Source organism: Diachasma alloeum, unplaced genomic scaffold (genome assembly GCF_001412515.2).
Source record: "Diachasma alloeum isolate Michigan unplaced genomic scaffold, Dall2.0 Dall_scaffold_01062, whole genome shotgun sequence".
In the NCBI taxonomy this organism is placed as follows: domain Eukaryota; kingdom Metazoa; phylum Arthropoda; class Insecta; order Hymenoptera; family Braconidae; genus Diachasma; species Diachasma alloeum.
In genome coordinates, this window is record NW_021681173.1 from 1 (window position 1) to 17,828 (window position 17,828).

Sequence of the window (17,828 nt, forward strand, 5' to 3'; positions counted from 1 at the left end):
TTATCTCGGAAACTATGGGAGATAGAGCCTTAAAACCAAATTTGGGTCTTCTATAAGCAAGTGGATGGCTCAGAATTGCGTTTTTCCACTTCCTACTTGATGTCTGTTTTCAATTCAAAATCAGAGTTGGAAAATTACAGATTTGGAAATTTACAATATCGTCACTTAAATTGCCTGAGTCGATTCCCTAATTGGCGTGGGAACTGTGAGTTCCGTAATTTTTACTGAGCATTTCTGTCCGTGCACAGAATCAAACCCAAATTCATTGTAAACCCGCGAATGTAACTAACCGAATCGGAACATAAAACTTCCATCCCAACTCTACCCCGTCCTTGCCCGACACATCCTCAAAACATATCTCAAACTCCACGGGATATGCTCTCCAGTGGCCATAATGAACGGTCCTAAATGAGCTTGCTGCACCATGAATAGTTCAACTCAAAATCTCTCCAACATTGTGTATCTCTCTCCGAGGACCCTGTGGGGGGCGCGATAATAGGTATATCGTGTCGACAATTGCACCTCCCACGCAATTCAAACCCCCGTGCAATTAACCCATGGGTAAATATCTTGTCAACTGACGCTGAAAAACAATAAATAGCCCTGGGCTATTTTTCCACTAAAATTGCTAATATTTTTTCCGCATTCAATGCATTTTTATACTTCACGCAAATATTCAAAAAACGGGGGAAAATCACAAACACCGGTGCTGGGGGAGGCGAGGGTGGGGTAAGAGGGGCAAAAACGAGATGACACGTATTTCGTGAATAATAAAAAGGAGAGAATAGACAGGTGTGGAAGCAGGATGCTGCCGTGGGGACATGAATGGGGGGGGGGGTGGAGTTCGGAATATTCACGGTGCTCGCGGGATCGCTTTAATATCGCGTTGAATGCATCTGCTCGGGCCAACGTATAAGTACGAAATTACGTGTGAACACTTGTGCTGTGTGGGGAGCATTAGGAAGATTAAAGTATGATTTATTCAGGGGTCAGGCAAATATTCGACGGGTTTGGCATTTTTTCTTTGCAGTCGTGTCGATGATTTTTGGCATTTGGTGTTTTTTCGAGGAGTTTTCGGTGACTGGAAGAATTGCGGATTTTTTGTCACGCTCATTCGAATTTTTAGGCTCTATGGGAGTTTTTAATTTTAATTCAATTGTTTTTCATTTTATTTTTATGATTTTTCTCTAATTGCACACATTTGATTATAGTTATGCAAAATTTTCAGCTTTACAGATTCAACTTTGTTTGAAGATTAGTTGTTGGCCTAAAAATTGCCAAAACTTTTTTGGGAATTTTGAGGAAAAATAACAGATTTGTTACGGTGTTATCTCGTCTTGATGAAAATATCTCTCAACAGCTCTGGAAGGACCTGAAAAGTCTCCATAATTTCTTTTTACCTTTTCCATAAAAAAGTGAACCTCATGTGCTGAAATTCTCCATGAAATAAAGACGTAGTGAATGCTCATAATATAAAAAAGTGAAAATCTACTTAAAATCTCCTCTGTAATCATCAAATTACGTCAATTGCTCTCCTATTGATCGCCTTGAATGTCGAGAAAATTATCCAAATTATTCAAATAGTTGAAGACAGTTAAATGCCTGAACTTCAGCCCCCCCCCCATCCGAGAAATGGAATGAAAAAAAATTTATCGCACGAGAGAAAATTGCAGGTTGATTTAAACGAAAATTGGAATGTAATTACTTAATTGTGTAAAAAGTGGAAAAGAACAAATGGAGTGGGATAAAGGTGGACTGGAGATAGTGTAGAAATTCTCCCCGGAATTCTCCACATTCTCGTTATTCCACCTCGTTCACGATTTGGCCACTGTCCAGGGTTAATGCGACGGTAACCTGCGTTAGCAGGAAAGATATTCCCATGTGGGTGTAGGAAACGTTGAGTCGGTGGACTCTCCATTCTCAAGCTCCACTCAACCCCTCCGTCGGTATATTCCAACCCTCCACAGTAGATCGTCCAGCTGGGAAAGAAATACGGTAATGGCCGGAGACTGTCGCCCATCCCTCCTTGAATTTCATCGGCGATATATCATTATCTAATATTCAACGGGGAGAATATAATTTTGGTCAATTTTATCATCGTTTAGGATTTATTGAAGTTATTCAATTTTGTCTTTCACAGCCTCAATCATTTCTAAATTGATAGTTTAGAATTTTTCTTTCGTTGCTAGTAGTTTCCTAGAGATCAAGACCAAGTAAATGCCGAAGAGTTGAGACACAATTCCCAGAAGTTGATGATTCCTACGTCAGAAGCTAGTTTTTGCGAAAAATTGGCTAAATTTTGATGATTTCACGGTCGAAATATCTTAAACCTTTCTAAACGGACCGTTTTTAAATGTTCTGCCCTTTCTAATAATCTCCTGGAGACAAAGATCAAGTAAATACCGAAGAGTTGAGACACAATCCCCAGAAGTTGATGATTCCTACGTCAAAAGCTGATTTTTACGAAAATTTCGCTAAAATTTGATGATTTCGCATTCGAAAGATTTCCAACATTACTCAACGGACCGTTTTAAAATTTTTCCTCGTTAGTAATTGCTTCTAAAGACCCACTGGACTAAATAAATGCCAAATAGTTGCTGCTCAATACCTAGAAGTCAATTATTCCAACGTCACAGTCTTGTTTTTCCCAAAATTGGGCTAAAATTTGATGATTTCACGATCGAAATATCTTAAACATTTCTAAACCGACCGTTTAAAAATTTTCTTACTGCTAATAGCTTTCTAGATACCCAAGTAAATGTTGAATAGTTGCTACTCCAAGGCAAAAAGTTGATGATTCCGACGTCAGAAGCTGGTTTTTGCAAAAATTTGGCTTAAAATTGACAATTTAAAATCCAAAAATCGCAAACATTTCTAAACGGACCGGTTAAATTTTTCCTCCGTTGCCAATGGCTTCCCAGAGATCCACTGAACCAAGCAAATTGTCAGGACATGCCTCGCTGGGTCTATCCCAAAAAATAACAATCGCAGACGAAAAAATCCCTGGAATCAACATAATTCAATAATAATTATCGTAATTACCATTGTTGAAATCCGAAATCAACAACCGCGGTTTTGAATATTAATTACTCCGCCAACATCTCCCATTAACGTACCTAAACTTATAAATTCATAATGCAATCTTCAACTTCCCTAATCCCCCACGGCTTAGACTTTTCAACCGAGTGAGTTAAACTCACCCAGTTAAATTCAATGAAAGTCACTTCACCAGTGCGGACTGAATCTCCAGTATTCGTCTACATGAGACATTCATAATGAAACCACTGGATTTATCACAAAGAGGACTAAGTCGCTGATGGCGATGAAAGCGACTGTACAACCGTGTACTAAACCTCCATTCGACGGATGGTTCTTGCGACATCCCACCAAGGGAGAGTGCACTCAGCACGTGAATCCACCCCCAGCGGGAACGAATACACGAGTATCACTTGACCCGATTTTTCACATGCATCCTCTTTATTTTTTAGATTACGAGTATTGCAGTGATAACTCACGATAAATTAAATACGTAATTGATGGAGAAACTGTGTAATTTGTCATTGAGACGAAGTGGGGAAAATAATTCTGCACGGGGAGAAATTCTTTAGAAAAATTTGAGTGTTATTAAGGTAAAATTCCCGGGAATTCCCGTAAAAATTCCGTATGAAAATGGCAGAAATTCACGCGTTACTCAATAAAATTTCTAGGGAATTTTTTCTGGAATTTTTGCCTGGTCATTTCGCGTCTTTTTTCCTATCCTAACACTAGAATTTTCCTGAAAAATTTCTCTCGGTGTGTGAGAATTCAATGAATCAACATTTTTTGAAAATTTTCACGTGAATATTTTTTTCTCAATTTAAGGGGAGACTATTGAGTTTTAAAAGTCGTGGGGTATTGCAGTGAGATTTCTCGTCCATTGAAGATCGATTATATATGTCTAAAAACGAATAATTAGTGCAAAAAAATTAATTGTTTACGCAATAAGAATTACGAATTAGTTTTTTGAAATTCGACTCCTACACAGCGAATTTCGTTTTGTTTAATACAAAAATTTGTGTCATTCATGTAAAATAGGCAGAAAAATTATTCTTAAAATATTAAATATGTATTCTTTTTTGTATATTTATTTTTATTCATTTTATTTATTTTATTCTCGATTCTTTCATAAATATTTTCCGGGCTATTTTACATGAAGGGTGCAATTTTTTATTAAAATAAAAACGAAATTAGTTGTATAGGAGTTGAATTTCAAAAGACTCATTCGCAATTGTTATTGCACATATTTTTCTAAAAAATTTGCAAAAAAAAAAACCACTCTAGCTCAAAAATTGGAGGCTCTGGACCATTTTTTACATCTTAAGCGTTAGCGGGGTAAACGAAAAATAAACAATTAGTTTTTTTACACTAATTATTCGTTTTCAGACATATATAATCGATCTTCAACGTATGAGAAATCTCGCGCGACTAAAACTGAAAAAAAATTCCTCACGACATGAAAACAAAAGAAAAAACAATTAAAATTTTGATTTGTCCGCTTACGAGGGGGAAAAATTAGCAATAAAAATAAATACTATAAAACGACATTTTTTTTGACGAAATAAGAATATTTTAAAAATCCACTTGATTCTTCAATTGAATTCTCCGATTCACCTCAGCCCAAATGATTTTTACTCTGTCATCACCTAATCCGAAATAACCATGATGTTATTCCCTCCGCGACCGAGCGCTGTATGATCTCCCGGCATTCACACCTCCATATACGTCGCATGATATATTGTCTACGTATGAAACTAACTCTCGTCCCCCTGGAAATGACGTTGGACGAACGAAACGAGGGATTACGGATTGAACGAGCACTAAAGCTAACGCGGATTTGCGGTTGAATCATTGGTGTGCGTGTGGGTGAAGCGGTGGAGCAGCAAGCCAACTGAGTGGTTGTCCACCTGCTGAAAGTGAACACTGAACACAAGAGAGCGATAAAGAATTAATTGCCAATTGGAGGGGGCTAAATCTCATCGTAGACGAGAATTTTATCGTCTTGTGGGACATTTCTTCGACGAATTTCTTCTCTCGTGAAATGGCACCGTTAAATCAATGCGATTGTCCAATTATTTCGGGTTAATTTGAAGTGATGAGGTCATGGGACTAATCATTTTTTCATAATTCAGTAGCGAAGCGGTTAACCGGGGCAAGTCGATTTTGACTTTTCGCCAGTTTTTGGTGAATTTCTCGGAATCTAAGGGAGATGGTAAAATTTTTTTCATTACCTTTTTTATAACCCTCAATTGGCTCTACAAAAAAGGTAGTGACCAAAATTTTTCTATCTCTTGTAGATCCCGAGATAGACTTTACTTTATATTCAAGAAATGCGTCATTTGAATTGAATAAACGTTATTTAGAATCATTCAATTATTTACTTCACGTAATTAAAATATTATTATTAAAACAAATTTATGAGACTATGAAATCTCGATAAAAAATTGGAATAAATAGAAAAATTTAAAATAAAGAGTTTGATTTTCATTCAAATGAAAAAATTAAAAAATAAAGCATTTTTTCAAAATTTCAAGTCACACGAGATAAATTGTTGTTTTTAATGTGAAAACATTCAGTTAAAAATGAACTAATTGATCAGATAGTGACAAAACTAATTCTTAATTATTATTACGTAATAATTTGTTGTTTGAATCTAATCAAATGAAAGAAAATGCAATTGCATTTATGAAAAACTGTGTTCTCCCGTTAAATTCAGAGTCAGCGCTATTGAAATAATATATTACCATGATATATTATAATTTCTGAACCGTACGGCAAAACCCGGTGACATAAAAAATGTAGAAAAAATCCCTAATCGCAGATCTATTAATTCAAACTGTCCGCCCTCCCGTTATCGCCGCCGTTGTGTGATTTATCCGAGTTTTTGTGATGAATTTTCTCCTGACCGTGGCCTCCCGATCAGTGTCCCCACATTTTCGACGAGCCACCAGTGGAAACTGACATAATTAGTCAGACAAAATAAGTGATTCTGTCGATTTCTAGTCTAGAGAATTAATTCCGCGGATTCGCGAGGAAATTCGTGTGTAAAATAAAGAAAACGTTTGTAACACCAAAGAGATGAGTAAATAAATAAAATCTATTGAACATTCTGTTAGTTTTTGGCCGATTCTATTGAAAAATTCGGCAGCCCACCTTGTTCTCAAATTTTTCACATTTTTTTCCTTAATTTTTTAAAATAAAAACAAAATTTTAATAATTGAGTAGAAGTTCAATAGAATTTCCTTTCGAATTCGTTGGGTTTTTCTACGAAATCTTTTCACAAGTGCCCTCCATATTTTCAGTGAGTCACCAGTGGAAACTGACATAATTAGTCAGACAAAAGAAGTGATTCTGTCGATTTCTAGTCTAGAGAATTAATTCCGCGGATTCGCTAGGAAATTCGTGTGTAAAATAAAGAAAACGTTTGTAAGACCAAAGAGATGAATAAATAAATAAAATCTATTGAACATTCTGTTAGTTTTTGGCCGATTCCATTCAAAAATTCCGCAGCCCAACTTGTTCTCAAATTTTCCACATTTTTTTCATTAATTTTTTAGAATAAAAAGAAAATCAAAATAGAGTAGAAGTTCAATAGAATTTTCTATCGAATTCGCTAGGTTTTTCTGTGAAATCTGTTCACGCGTGCCCTCGGGGAACTGGCGAATGTGACGAGGCGAATAGGGGCAATTAAACGGTGGTGGACGTTTGTACACAAATTTCTTCTAATTTACGCGATCATGAAATAATAGATGAGTATTCGTCCGCGGAAATGAGATGGATTGGTCCCTGGGGACCCCGGCAATAAGTAGAGTGTGAAATGTCGTTTGAAGAGACAACTCGGGTCGTTTTACGAGTTAACGAGATACCAGGAAGAATCAACGAGCGCTTCTTAAGGAGCTCGGGTTATTTGCACACTTGTAATTTATGCAATTGTCTGTTTTACAGCTGAGTTTAATTGTTCTGTCGAGGAGTTTCATTTGCACGTGAAGAAGAAGAATTTTAGACGGCTTCTTTCACTATTTCATGGTGGTAATGTTTAATTTTGTGGGAGTCGTCGATAATTCAGTAATTTCGTATTGTTTAAAACGAAAGTGTTTGTTTTTGTGGATATATCTGGAATTTTTAGGAACGTCTATTTCTAATTTGCACAAATTCTTCACGCTGACTAGAATTCCCGTAAAATTTAGATTCAATCACTGAAATTCTTTGATTTCAGGATTTTTTCACTCGCTGAATTAAATTGAGAGGTTTAGGAAAAAATCGCAAGAGACATTTTCAAGATGTTGAGGTGATTATTAAAATATTCGTACGCGGAGAAAAATTTTTGGTAGAAGTTATCCTTTTGTTCTATAAAAGTGTATCATGAGTCGTCGTTTCCTCATTTCTATTCTGAAATTTAGTAAAAATTAATTAATTCAAATTAATTAATTTGCGACAAAATCATATTTGACTACAAGAATATTTTAGAGCATGAGACCTTTCTTGAAGCACGTGAGTTGATATGCCTGGGAGTATTAAACAATTGAAGAAAAATTACTTGTCTCAAGGAAATATGTTTCAGACATTAGAAATTTTTTTTCTCAGTGTAGGATAATTTTCATCAAAAATTTCTCTCCGTCTACTCTCCAATCCAATAATTCTACCGCACTGATATTTAAAAAAAAAAGTCCAATGGATTTGAGCGAAAAATCCACCAACAAAATATTCCGCGCAAGTCAAAAATTTAATTTACGACGAGAAACAATTGTAAACCTCGAGCAAGTGTCAGCAATTGTCCGAAAATCGTAGACCTAAGTAATAGTAAAAATCAGACAACACTAACTTGTTGCGTCTCCAGTCAACCTCGATCCGTTTATTCCCACGTGTACTCCGGATTTCCGCGAATTAATTGGCTGCACCTGCAACGAGAAAAAAAGTTATTCGATGTAGGTAGAATTTTATTAAATTTCCGAACATGTTCATCCCGGCAGGGATGATAGAATTTCCGGTGGCCGGACACACGCGTAGAAATCGTACACGAATCCGGAGAAATGACACATTGCAATCGAATAAAACTCTTTATTTGAATTTTTTTTATTCATTTCAACAACATTGATTCATTCAATTATTTATTTGAAGGCATTTATTTATAACATGCCTTTAAATAAATAATTGATAAAAGCCTGAAGACAAGCGATTTTACTAAAACCACTGATTCGAATAAAGTTTATTAAAATTCAGTAGCGAATATCTCGGAATCTAAGGGAGATAGCAAAGGGTTTGTTATAACCTTTTTTGTAGAGCCGATTGAGAGCTACAACAAATGTAATTACGAAAATTGCGCCATCTCCCTTAGATTCGGAAATATTCCTCAAACCGGGAGATGAGTCGACTTAAACCGTTTTACCACTTCGCTACTGAATTTTATTCATTTATATTTATTGTCTCCAGTTCATATTTTTTCTTAAACTACTACTGAGTGCACATTCATTTAATTAAATTTTAAAACCCACATTTTTCAAAATTCTACTCAATTTCCAGTAAAGAATAGTGAGAACAATAAGAATAAATAGGAATGCAGCAATGATATGGAAAAATAAAGATGAATCTTCAGCAAAAAATAAATAATCCTCAATGTTTATCCATTGGAAGAAGAATTTCCAATATACAATGAAGAGTGAATCACCCGATAAAAGTTAACAGCCGAGAAAATAAAAGAATCCGAACGAAAACATTAAAGTTGAGCAATATCACAGTTCGAATTTACCCCGGCACCTCATTCCCATGCTGTTTCCACCGAGGAAACTCGGCCTACGTTATAGGTGGAGAAAAACAAACTTTCAGCCTTCTCTGCTCAAGTATTCATGAATGCTACGACGTATACGTGCAGATTTTCTTGTTTGACGTTAACTAAGGTCACGAGTTGTGCAGCCGGGGGTAAAACTTCTGCGGTACGTGAAGAAAACTACGGGATTTAAATGGAAAGAGGCTGAAAGGTTAGAGGATAAACGTGTGGAGGAATTGTATTTGAGATAAAAACGAATCGTAATTTTTACTTTCTGTTTTCTTTTGAATGCTGTTTTTTTAACGTCTCTCTCTGCTGTTGGGAAAATTTAATACAGTTGGAACGCCTTGGAAAATCGCTTCCATTCGATGTTTCACGGATTTTCGTAATGGGATAAGTCCGAAAGCTCGAGATAATGCGTTGAGAATGGTTATTTTTAATTTGTACTGTTTAAAAAATTCAAAATCAATTGGAAAAATTTGATTACTCAACTAACTGATTAATTGATTAATCAATTGATGAATTTATTTAGCTAATTAATTAAGTAATCTCATTTGAAAACAATAATCAATACGAAAGAATTAATTATCAAATCAATTGACCAATCAATTAATCACTTTCTTAATTCATTTATGTAATGAATTTATTCATTGATTTATTTGTTAATCCCGTTACAACTTGATTCTTCCCCTCATAAAATAAAACTCTAGAGGCTCAGAAAGTCCTTCATAAATTTTCGTTATTCACTTTCACGGAGAACACATCTCCCTAAATTACTGAATACTCAGTGTATAACTATACCATCAAAAACCGTGTATTTTGCTGTGCCCTCCTCCACCCCGTTAACCATGAATGTTAGCTGAAGATGAGAATGCGGTGAGTTGAAACAGTATGGGCGTTAAAGGCGCGCCTGGCGTTAACACGTGTTTTCACACCTTGTCGACGACGAAACAAATAGTTCGGTAAGATGTAGAGAAGCACCTCCCGGACGCTTACGACGGAAGATTAATGGGGTTTGTACGGGCGGAAAATGGCGCGTCACAACCACGGAGAAGCCCGAGGCGAAGATACTGAGAATTGTCCAGAAAATAAAAGGGTTTTTTAAAGGAGAATAATGTGGATATAAAAGCGGTGTAGTTACTGTCGGGTGAGGCTCGTCGGTTGCGGGAGAAATTTCACGCTCTGGGGTTACTCTAATGAGTGAAATAATGATTCATTAATTTCTGGGAAATCTTTGGGTACATTCGAATAATTGTTTATATTTTTATCGCATATTTTCAACCCCTCTATTCAATTTTGTAAAGAGGCGGTGAAATAATTCAAGTCAACGCAGTTGGTAGCAGAGTTTTTCAGGAATACCTTCGAATCTATGGGAGATGGCGAAAATTTTGTATTTACATTTTTTGTAGAGCGAATTGAGACCTACAAAAAAGGTTATATGAAAAATTTTGCTATCTGCCTCAGATTCCCAGATATCCATTGAAAACTGGTCAGTGGTAAAAACTTTTTTCAACGATTGAAAATTGATGTCACCATCACTTTAATTAATGTAACAATCAGAGGAATGTCACGCTAGGTTCTTGCCCCCACGTAAAAATCGAATGATTAATTATATTTTTTCTCGCATTTTCTCAATCCTATTTATTCAATTTTGTAAAGAAGCGGTGAAATGATTCAAGTCAACTTAGTTCTTAGCAGAGTTTTTGAGGAATACCTTCGGATCTATGGGAGATAGCGAAATTTTCGTACTCACCTTTTTTCTAGCTCTCAATTCGCTCTACAAAAAAGGTTATATACAAAATTTTGCTATCTGCCTCAGGTTCCGCGGTATCCATTGAAAATCGGTCAGTGGTACCAATTTTTTTCAACAATTGAAAATTGATGTCACTATCACTTTAATTTATGTAAAAATCACACGTGGAAATGAAAAAAAATTGCAAAATCTCATTCATCCCATATGACACAGGTACAGGCTTATAATCTACCCAGCGCGTTGAGATTCTAAATGACAGCCGGCGAGGGGTTGACGAGGTGGGTGAAAACGCACGAGAAAAAAACTGAGATTTGAAAAACGACAGGCGTTCTCGCTTCGATGACTACCTCCAAGATGAATAATGCATTGTGAATTCGAGGACGATTCCACCAGCGAATTCAGACGGGGGGGGGGGGGGGGGNGACGATTCCACCAGCGAATTCAGACCGGGGGGGGAAGGCGGAGTGGGGAGGGAGGGGGTTTATATCCCTCGTGTGCTAGAACCCCGAAGGTTTTTCCTTACTTTTTATTTTAACCTTTTCTTATTTCCTCCTTTATTTTTTTACTGAAGAGCACAAACGGTTATACGGAATCTTATGGGGTGAGGAATGGAGGTAAGAAATAGGGGAAACTATTTTCTCTTATTTCATTCCAATTTCTCCCGGCCATTCTTTTCCCATCTTTCGTCGGGATTTTCATTCTGCTATATTGTTGCTGTGATTTATTAATTTCAAAAGGCATGAGTGATCGGTTTCGGCTGAAATAAATCCAGTGGAATTGTAGAATTTATTTATTTTGACGCAGGTAAATTAATGAATTAATGGATGAATTTTTGCCGTTTGGTTACGACCCCGGAGAGAGCTTCAAATATATTCAGAATTTAACAATGAGTGCGTTATTTACTGAACAACTATTTGATTAAAAGATTCTGCACATTTACCGCGAGATTGTGATGAATTTTAAATTAAAAAGTTTGCAAATACGTTGCATGAAATTGTTGATCGAGTTTTCGCTGCATAGTAAACATGTCCGAGATAACAATTAGTTGTTCAGAGTTTATTTATTCTGTACATCCAACAGACCGGAGCTGTGTCCCTGGTAATAAAGAATCTACTGGGATACTATTACGAATTTGGGATAATTCGCAAAGTATTTCCGTCAGTATTTCTCGAAATGAGATGAGGGGAAACGTCACAGGAGGGATTGAAGGTTGAAATTGTGATTGGAGTTATTGTAGCCGGGATATCGCGAACTTGAAATTTAAGTAATAAACCCGTGACAATTTAATTCAGTAGCGAAGCGGTAAATCGGGTCAAGTAGATTTTGACGATTGGCCAGTTTTTGGCGAATATCTCGGAATCTAAATATGAGAGGAAAATTTTTGTCAAGACCTTTTTTGTAGAGCCAATTGAGGGCTACAAAAAAGGTTATGAGAAAAATTTTGCCATCTCTCTCAGATTCCGAGATTTTCGTCAAAAACCGAGTTGAATTGAAATTTGCGGTGTAGATATTCATTTCCAAAATTAATATTCAAGTAAAAATTACTGTCGTCAGTTCTTGAAAAATTTCTGTAATTGACAACCCATCAGAATTTATTATTTGAAGAACAAAAGTTTAAGTTCTTCAAATAGTATTTTCATTTGAAGAAAATGTTGGAAGCTGTAAGAAATTTTTATGTTTCAATTAGTTTATTCCGGGATAGCGCGAACGCAGTCCCGACTACCAAAAATTATACGCCCGAGATATCCACATTAGGGATATTCGCAAGGGTCAGCTCGACCGGTGTGCAATGGAAGAGCCTCGCCCTGGAGGAACCGCCTTCATGATCACGGTAGCCTCTGCGCCAGGTAAGTATGCTTTCAGCCCTGCAGCTATCAACCTTCAAACCTCCGGAGAGCTTTTTCTCGTGGAGAAAACATTTCGGGAGGTGCGATCCTGGCGGTTATTTTGGGAATTACGGCCTTGCCGAGAGCGGAATTCGAAGCAAGCCCCAGGGTTGTGTAAGGGGAAAAATGCCCTTGGTTGAGTGCTTGCGTTCAAATTTATCGATTTTAGTGAACTCCAAAGCACGACGTATTGTGAACTATTTTACGAAATTTTAATTATTCGATTTAACGAAAATAAACTATTTTTAGTTTTTTTTTTCATCTGGACGTATTCAAAATTCTTAGAATAATTCATAAAAGTCAATTATATTTTTTAAAAAAGTTGAAAAGTAGATGAAGAAATGAAATCCTAGAAATTAAAAATTTTTTTAGGTTTTTCATTTTTTTAAATAAATTGGACATTTTTTTGTTCATTTATGTTGATAATAAGTGAGATTAGGAAAAATATAAAAAACATTTTCTGTAGCTGAAGAAATTTCCAACAAGAAATGTTTGATGAAATTTTCCGTAAACCACCTCATCATCGAATTTTAATTCAATAATCACCAAGATAATGATTTTATTTAATGAAAATTTTGACGAATAGATTTCCCCATTTTGCAATCTAAAATCGATTCACGTACCTTATCTCCTTGAAGGATGAAAAAAATTACGTGCAACTCGTAAATAAATTCCCCGAGTGTGACTAGTGACAGCGCCAGACTCATTTATTTTTAACACATTCAAATCACACGTGGTATTACTCCGATAAATACAGCCATAAATACTTTACGGCCGGTCATATTTACCGAAAAAATCGATGCGAAATGGAAGCGTCCCCGATTGCATTGTTTGCCGTTTCGCATTTTGGGTGAAATATTTCCACCTGAATTTCAACAATGATTTTCAGGGATTTTCGCATGCCGTGGATATTGCATGATGCATAACAGCCAGGCATTGCCAAAGTGGCGAACGAAATAGATTTGTTAGATAAAATATTATTACTTGGGTTATTACACCCGAGATAGCGCGAATGCAGTCAAACCTTTGAAATTTAGATAATAAAATTCTTGCAAATATTGAACTCTAATCGGGAATGACTAACTACAAATGTAGAAGAGGATTAAAAAAAAATACCAAAATTTGAATTTAGTTGAATTGAAAATTTCTGTTGAAATTTAAATTTCGAAAATTTATATTCAAGTCATGATTAACTGTATAACAATACGTCATACGAATAATTATCATCAATTTGTGAACAATTTCCTTTGAAAATCCACAATTGCGTTTGACACAATTTTTATTTCTTCAAATCAATATTTGATTGAGAAACCTGTCATCTTCGACAATTGATTTTTTTCCTCGAAAGAAATTTCTTTAATTTTTCTTCTTCACACTGAAAAAATATTCCAAACGATTTCAAACTTCGAAGAGTAATAAAATTCTGCAAAAGACTTGATTCCAATATTAACTACAGATGTTGAAAGGATTCCAAATAAAAAAAATGTCTAAAGCTTGAATTTTGTTGAATCTAAAATAACTCTTAAAAACTTTTATTCAAATGGCAATTTTCGAATGGAAATTGACAATTCCCTTTGAAAAGAATTTATTCCTTCAAATAAATGACGTTACTTAAAAAAAACTTTGAAGCTGTAATAAAATTTTATGTTTTAAATGATTTATTCCGGGATAGCGCGAACGCAGTCCCGACTAACAAAAATTATACGCCCGAGATATCCACATTAGGGATATTCGCAAGGGTCAGCTCGACCGGTGTGCAATGGAAGAGCCTCGCCCTGGAGGAACCGCCTTCATGATCACGGTAGCCTCTGCGCCAGGTAAGTATGCTTTTCGCTCGCTCCGGCTCCACTTTATCACCTCCGTTGTAACCCTGGACTTGCGAGAGAAACAACGCCAAGTGGCGACCCGTAGCGTCTACTCCTGGCGCTAAGCTATTCCATGCTCGATGATGGTGATTACTTCCCCGGAACATTCAAGAAATTTCGTGTACCCTACGCACATTTTCCAATACATGACATGAAACTTGACATAAACCCGCAGGAGAATGTATTTTCTCACGTGTTTATGGGAATTGAACTCTTGAAATCCTCTTTTTTTTTATTCTGCTTTCATGAAAAAATTTTAATAAATGATTTGATTTAAAAAAATGTTAGGTGTTTCATAAAAATATGTCTCGACATTTGAAGTAATTTTCAATTTCATTTGCAATCCTCCAAAATTTAATTGAAAAAAATTTTTTGCATACAAACAAATTAGGTTACTTAATGATTTTATATTATAGAATTGTCTCTTCCCATTTCATCAAATTATTTTCCCACAATTTTATTTACAATTGAATCCATTCATTCCAGAATTGTTTCCCCTGCAAAAAAATTAGGTTAAAATGAAAATTTTCGTTAAAAAATTACTTAATTTATGCCTGAATTTCGTAAAAATGTTGAATTTTCAAATTTAATTAAAAAATGCATAATTATCTCAGACAAACGTAACGTCACAGAGAGCCCTGTACTAATCTCAATGAAAAACCCAAGACATTTATGAATAAACTTTAATGACCCCTGATCCTCATGGAACATAACACAAACATAGCGTTAATAGTCGAGAACTCTGACGTGTGAAGTGCCCTCCAGTTACATAATCCACCCCCATAACTACGTAAAATAGTTTGGAGCCCTTGGTGAGTTTCAGAACGATGCTAATTGGACTGCGGATTGGTCTAGCATTTGCCGACTGTTCCTAAGTGCCGTGTCCACGTCATACACCACGCGCGGGCGTGTGCACCACGGGATGTTGCACTTCTGTGTCCTAGGAGGATTATTATTACTCCCCAGTTTGTAAACGTGAACTTATTGTTGAATATTAATGCTCATTTAGGGTGTCATAAATTCAGAATGTTGCAGAATTTATTAATGAATAAAATATTTCAGTTAGACAGCACTGGTAAACATTTTTGAAAATTTTTATCACATGATTCCACTAAAATTTCACCGAATTTCGTCATTGAAAATTCAAAATTTTAGTTCAATTATTACATGAAAATAAATAGATAACAGGAAAATTCGGGTAAATATATTCTTGAATTTTCAATTGATTGGTAAAACCTGAAGTGTCATCATTTATTTTTGCCGTTACCAGTTAAATTTGAACAATAAAAAAAATCTGCTAGTGACTTCATTCACTGATGCAGAAAAAAATTCTGTGCAAAATTGAATGCAAATTATCGTCAACACAATTTTATCGCTAATGCAAAATGCCACCAACAATGTACACTTAATGATGATTAATTATTTTTAGTCTTGTTCAGTGAATGAGAACTTTCAATTTATTTCATTGAAAAAAAAACTTTGAGCCCTCGTACATCCTCAATTTTCAGTTTTCTTAGTATTTAAATCGAAGCGACTGCATAATTCACTCACTCCAGACTAAAACTCAACCGTAAATCACGGAATGAAGTAATATTCAGTAAGCTGTTGCAGTATGCCCGAGCAAAACTTTAATATTTCATAGATTTCAAATCTGACAGGACCTGTAAACCATTTAATTCCACTGCATTCCCAGTCTCCTGTAATATTCAATGCCACTAGCATATGCACCGTTTGTTGATAAAATCTCGGGGTACAATAATAATCTAGCTGTTCTGGTGGAAGTGGGGGGACTATTACCGACACATTGATTAATTTCTCTAGTATCATGGAAAATCCACTGCTGAGAAACTTTGGATTATTAATCTTGCCTTCGTCAGGGCTTGCCAGATGCTTTAAGTGATTTTCCTCGTCATTGGAGGTAAGACAAATTGCACATTAATTTTTAATTAGTGGAATTAAAAATGTGGTCGATCATTTTGGGGTGGGTGAGGTGAATACAGAAGAGGTCTCGATAATGAGTGGGTTTAGGGGGAAATTCTAACATATATATTTTATTGGAAATTTATCCTATTATTTATTTTCCAATGTAAAAATAATTCATTGGATATTGCTTCCTTCAATAAATTGTTTTTGGATTTAAAAAAGGAATTTCATTCGATAGATTTCGAGATTTTTAATTATCGAATTTGTCAATTAAATCTTTTGTTGAAATTTTTTTTCTCAACAACGGCTTCTTGTAAAAAAAATTACAGAAATGAATTAAAGTTTTGAAATTAATTTTTTTTGTTTAAAATAAATTTCTGAATTCAGGGAAATCAATAAATTATTCGTGACACACTCCAGCAATCTTAGAAAATGTTTTGTAACGATTTACGAGAAGCAATTAAATTTCCTCTTTCCAAGCTAAAAAATAATAATAAAATCCTTGCAAATATTCAACTCCGATATTTAAATACAGAGATTGAAAGGATTTCAAGTATAAAAAATTGCTGAAACCTTGATTTTACTCATCATCAACTAATTATATAATATGACATGAGCAGTTGCTTTGAAATTTCACCCATTGGAAATTCCAAATTCCGTCTTGAAAAATTTTTAATTTCTTCAAATAAATATTTATATTTGAAGAAAACTTTAGAAGCTGGAATAGAATTTTATGTTTCAAATGGTTTATTCCGGGATAGCGCGAACGCAGTCCCGACTATCAAAAATTATACGCCCGAGATATCCACATTAGGGATATTCGCAAGGGTCAGCTCGACCGGTGTGCAATGGAAGAGCCTCGCCCTGGAGGAACCGCCTTCATGATCACGGTAGCCTCTGCGCCAGGTAAGTATGCTTTGCTCTCTCCCGAGCTCCGATTTAACAACTTTCCTCGCCTCCGCACACGAGGACGAGAATAGCTACCGTGCGTAGCCTCACGACGAGCCCCGGAACTGCCATTTGAGCGCGACAACACTATCCTCCGTCTCTCTCTCCGCGCTCGCTCTCCGACCATCCACTATATATCCACTATATATACTACACACACATGCGCCAAACGCTCTAGGGACATCGCGGAATTCCATTCCGATGAATGAAAAATTTTACCGCCCAATAACGTCAGAATTTCGAGAAGAGGCAATCGAGAATGTAAAGTAAATGTAAACATTTTTTTTCACGTGCATTCTGCAATGCCTTAATATGAAATTCTATTTGAAGTAGAGTTTTCGGTGTTGGGGAAGTGGAGGCGAAATTGAAGTGCAGATTAAATTTACAAATGCATAAATGGCACTTTTCATTATAGGATGGATCGGGAAGAATTAAAATTATTCAACGCGAATTATCCACTTGCGGTAATTCCGAATGGTTTGGAATTATTACTTTTTGAATGTCTTAGAAATCGGTGGGCTTGGCAAGAAAATTCCAAGCACTTTTATTTATTATAAATTCCCAAACATCTTTTTTGTAAAGTGAAATTTTTGACTAGTTTTAGAAAAACATTTGCATGAAGTTTATTCATTTTATTATTGCTGTCCCAGATC

The 17,828-nt window shown here is 35.6% G+C and overlaps 3 non-coding genes across 3 annotated transcripts; all 3 read right to left on the reverse strand.

Moving 5' to 3' along the window:
* Positions 1 to 12,246: 12,246 nt before the first annotated feature.
* On the reverse strand, positions 12,247 to 12,408 carry LOC114841604. Its single transcript, XR_003783173.1, has one exon. It is a non-coding gene; the product is annotated as a U1 spliceosomal RNA (small nuclear RNA).
* Positions 12,409 to 14,102: 1,694 nt separating this feature from the next.
* Positions 14,103 to 14,264, reverse strand: LOC114841606. Its single transcript, XR_003783175.1, has one exon. It is a non-coding gene; the product is annotated as a U1 spliceosomal RNA (small nuclear RNA).
* A 2,715-nt stretch (positions 14,265 to 16,979) lies between these two features.
* On the reverse strand, positions 16,980 to 17,141 carry LOC114841605. The gene has a single exon (XR_003783174.1). It is a non-coding gene; the product is annotated as a U1 spliceosomal RNA (small nuclear RNA).
* Between the last annotated feature and the right edge of the window lie 687 nt (positions 17,142 to 17,828).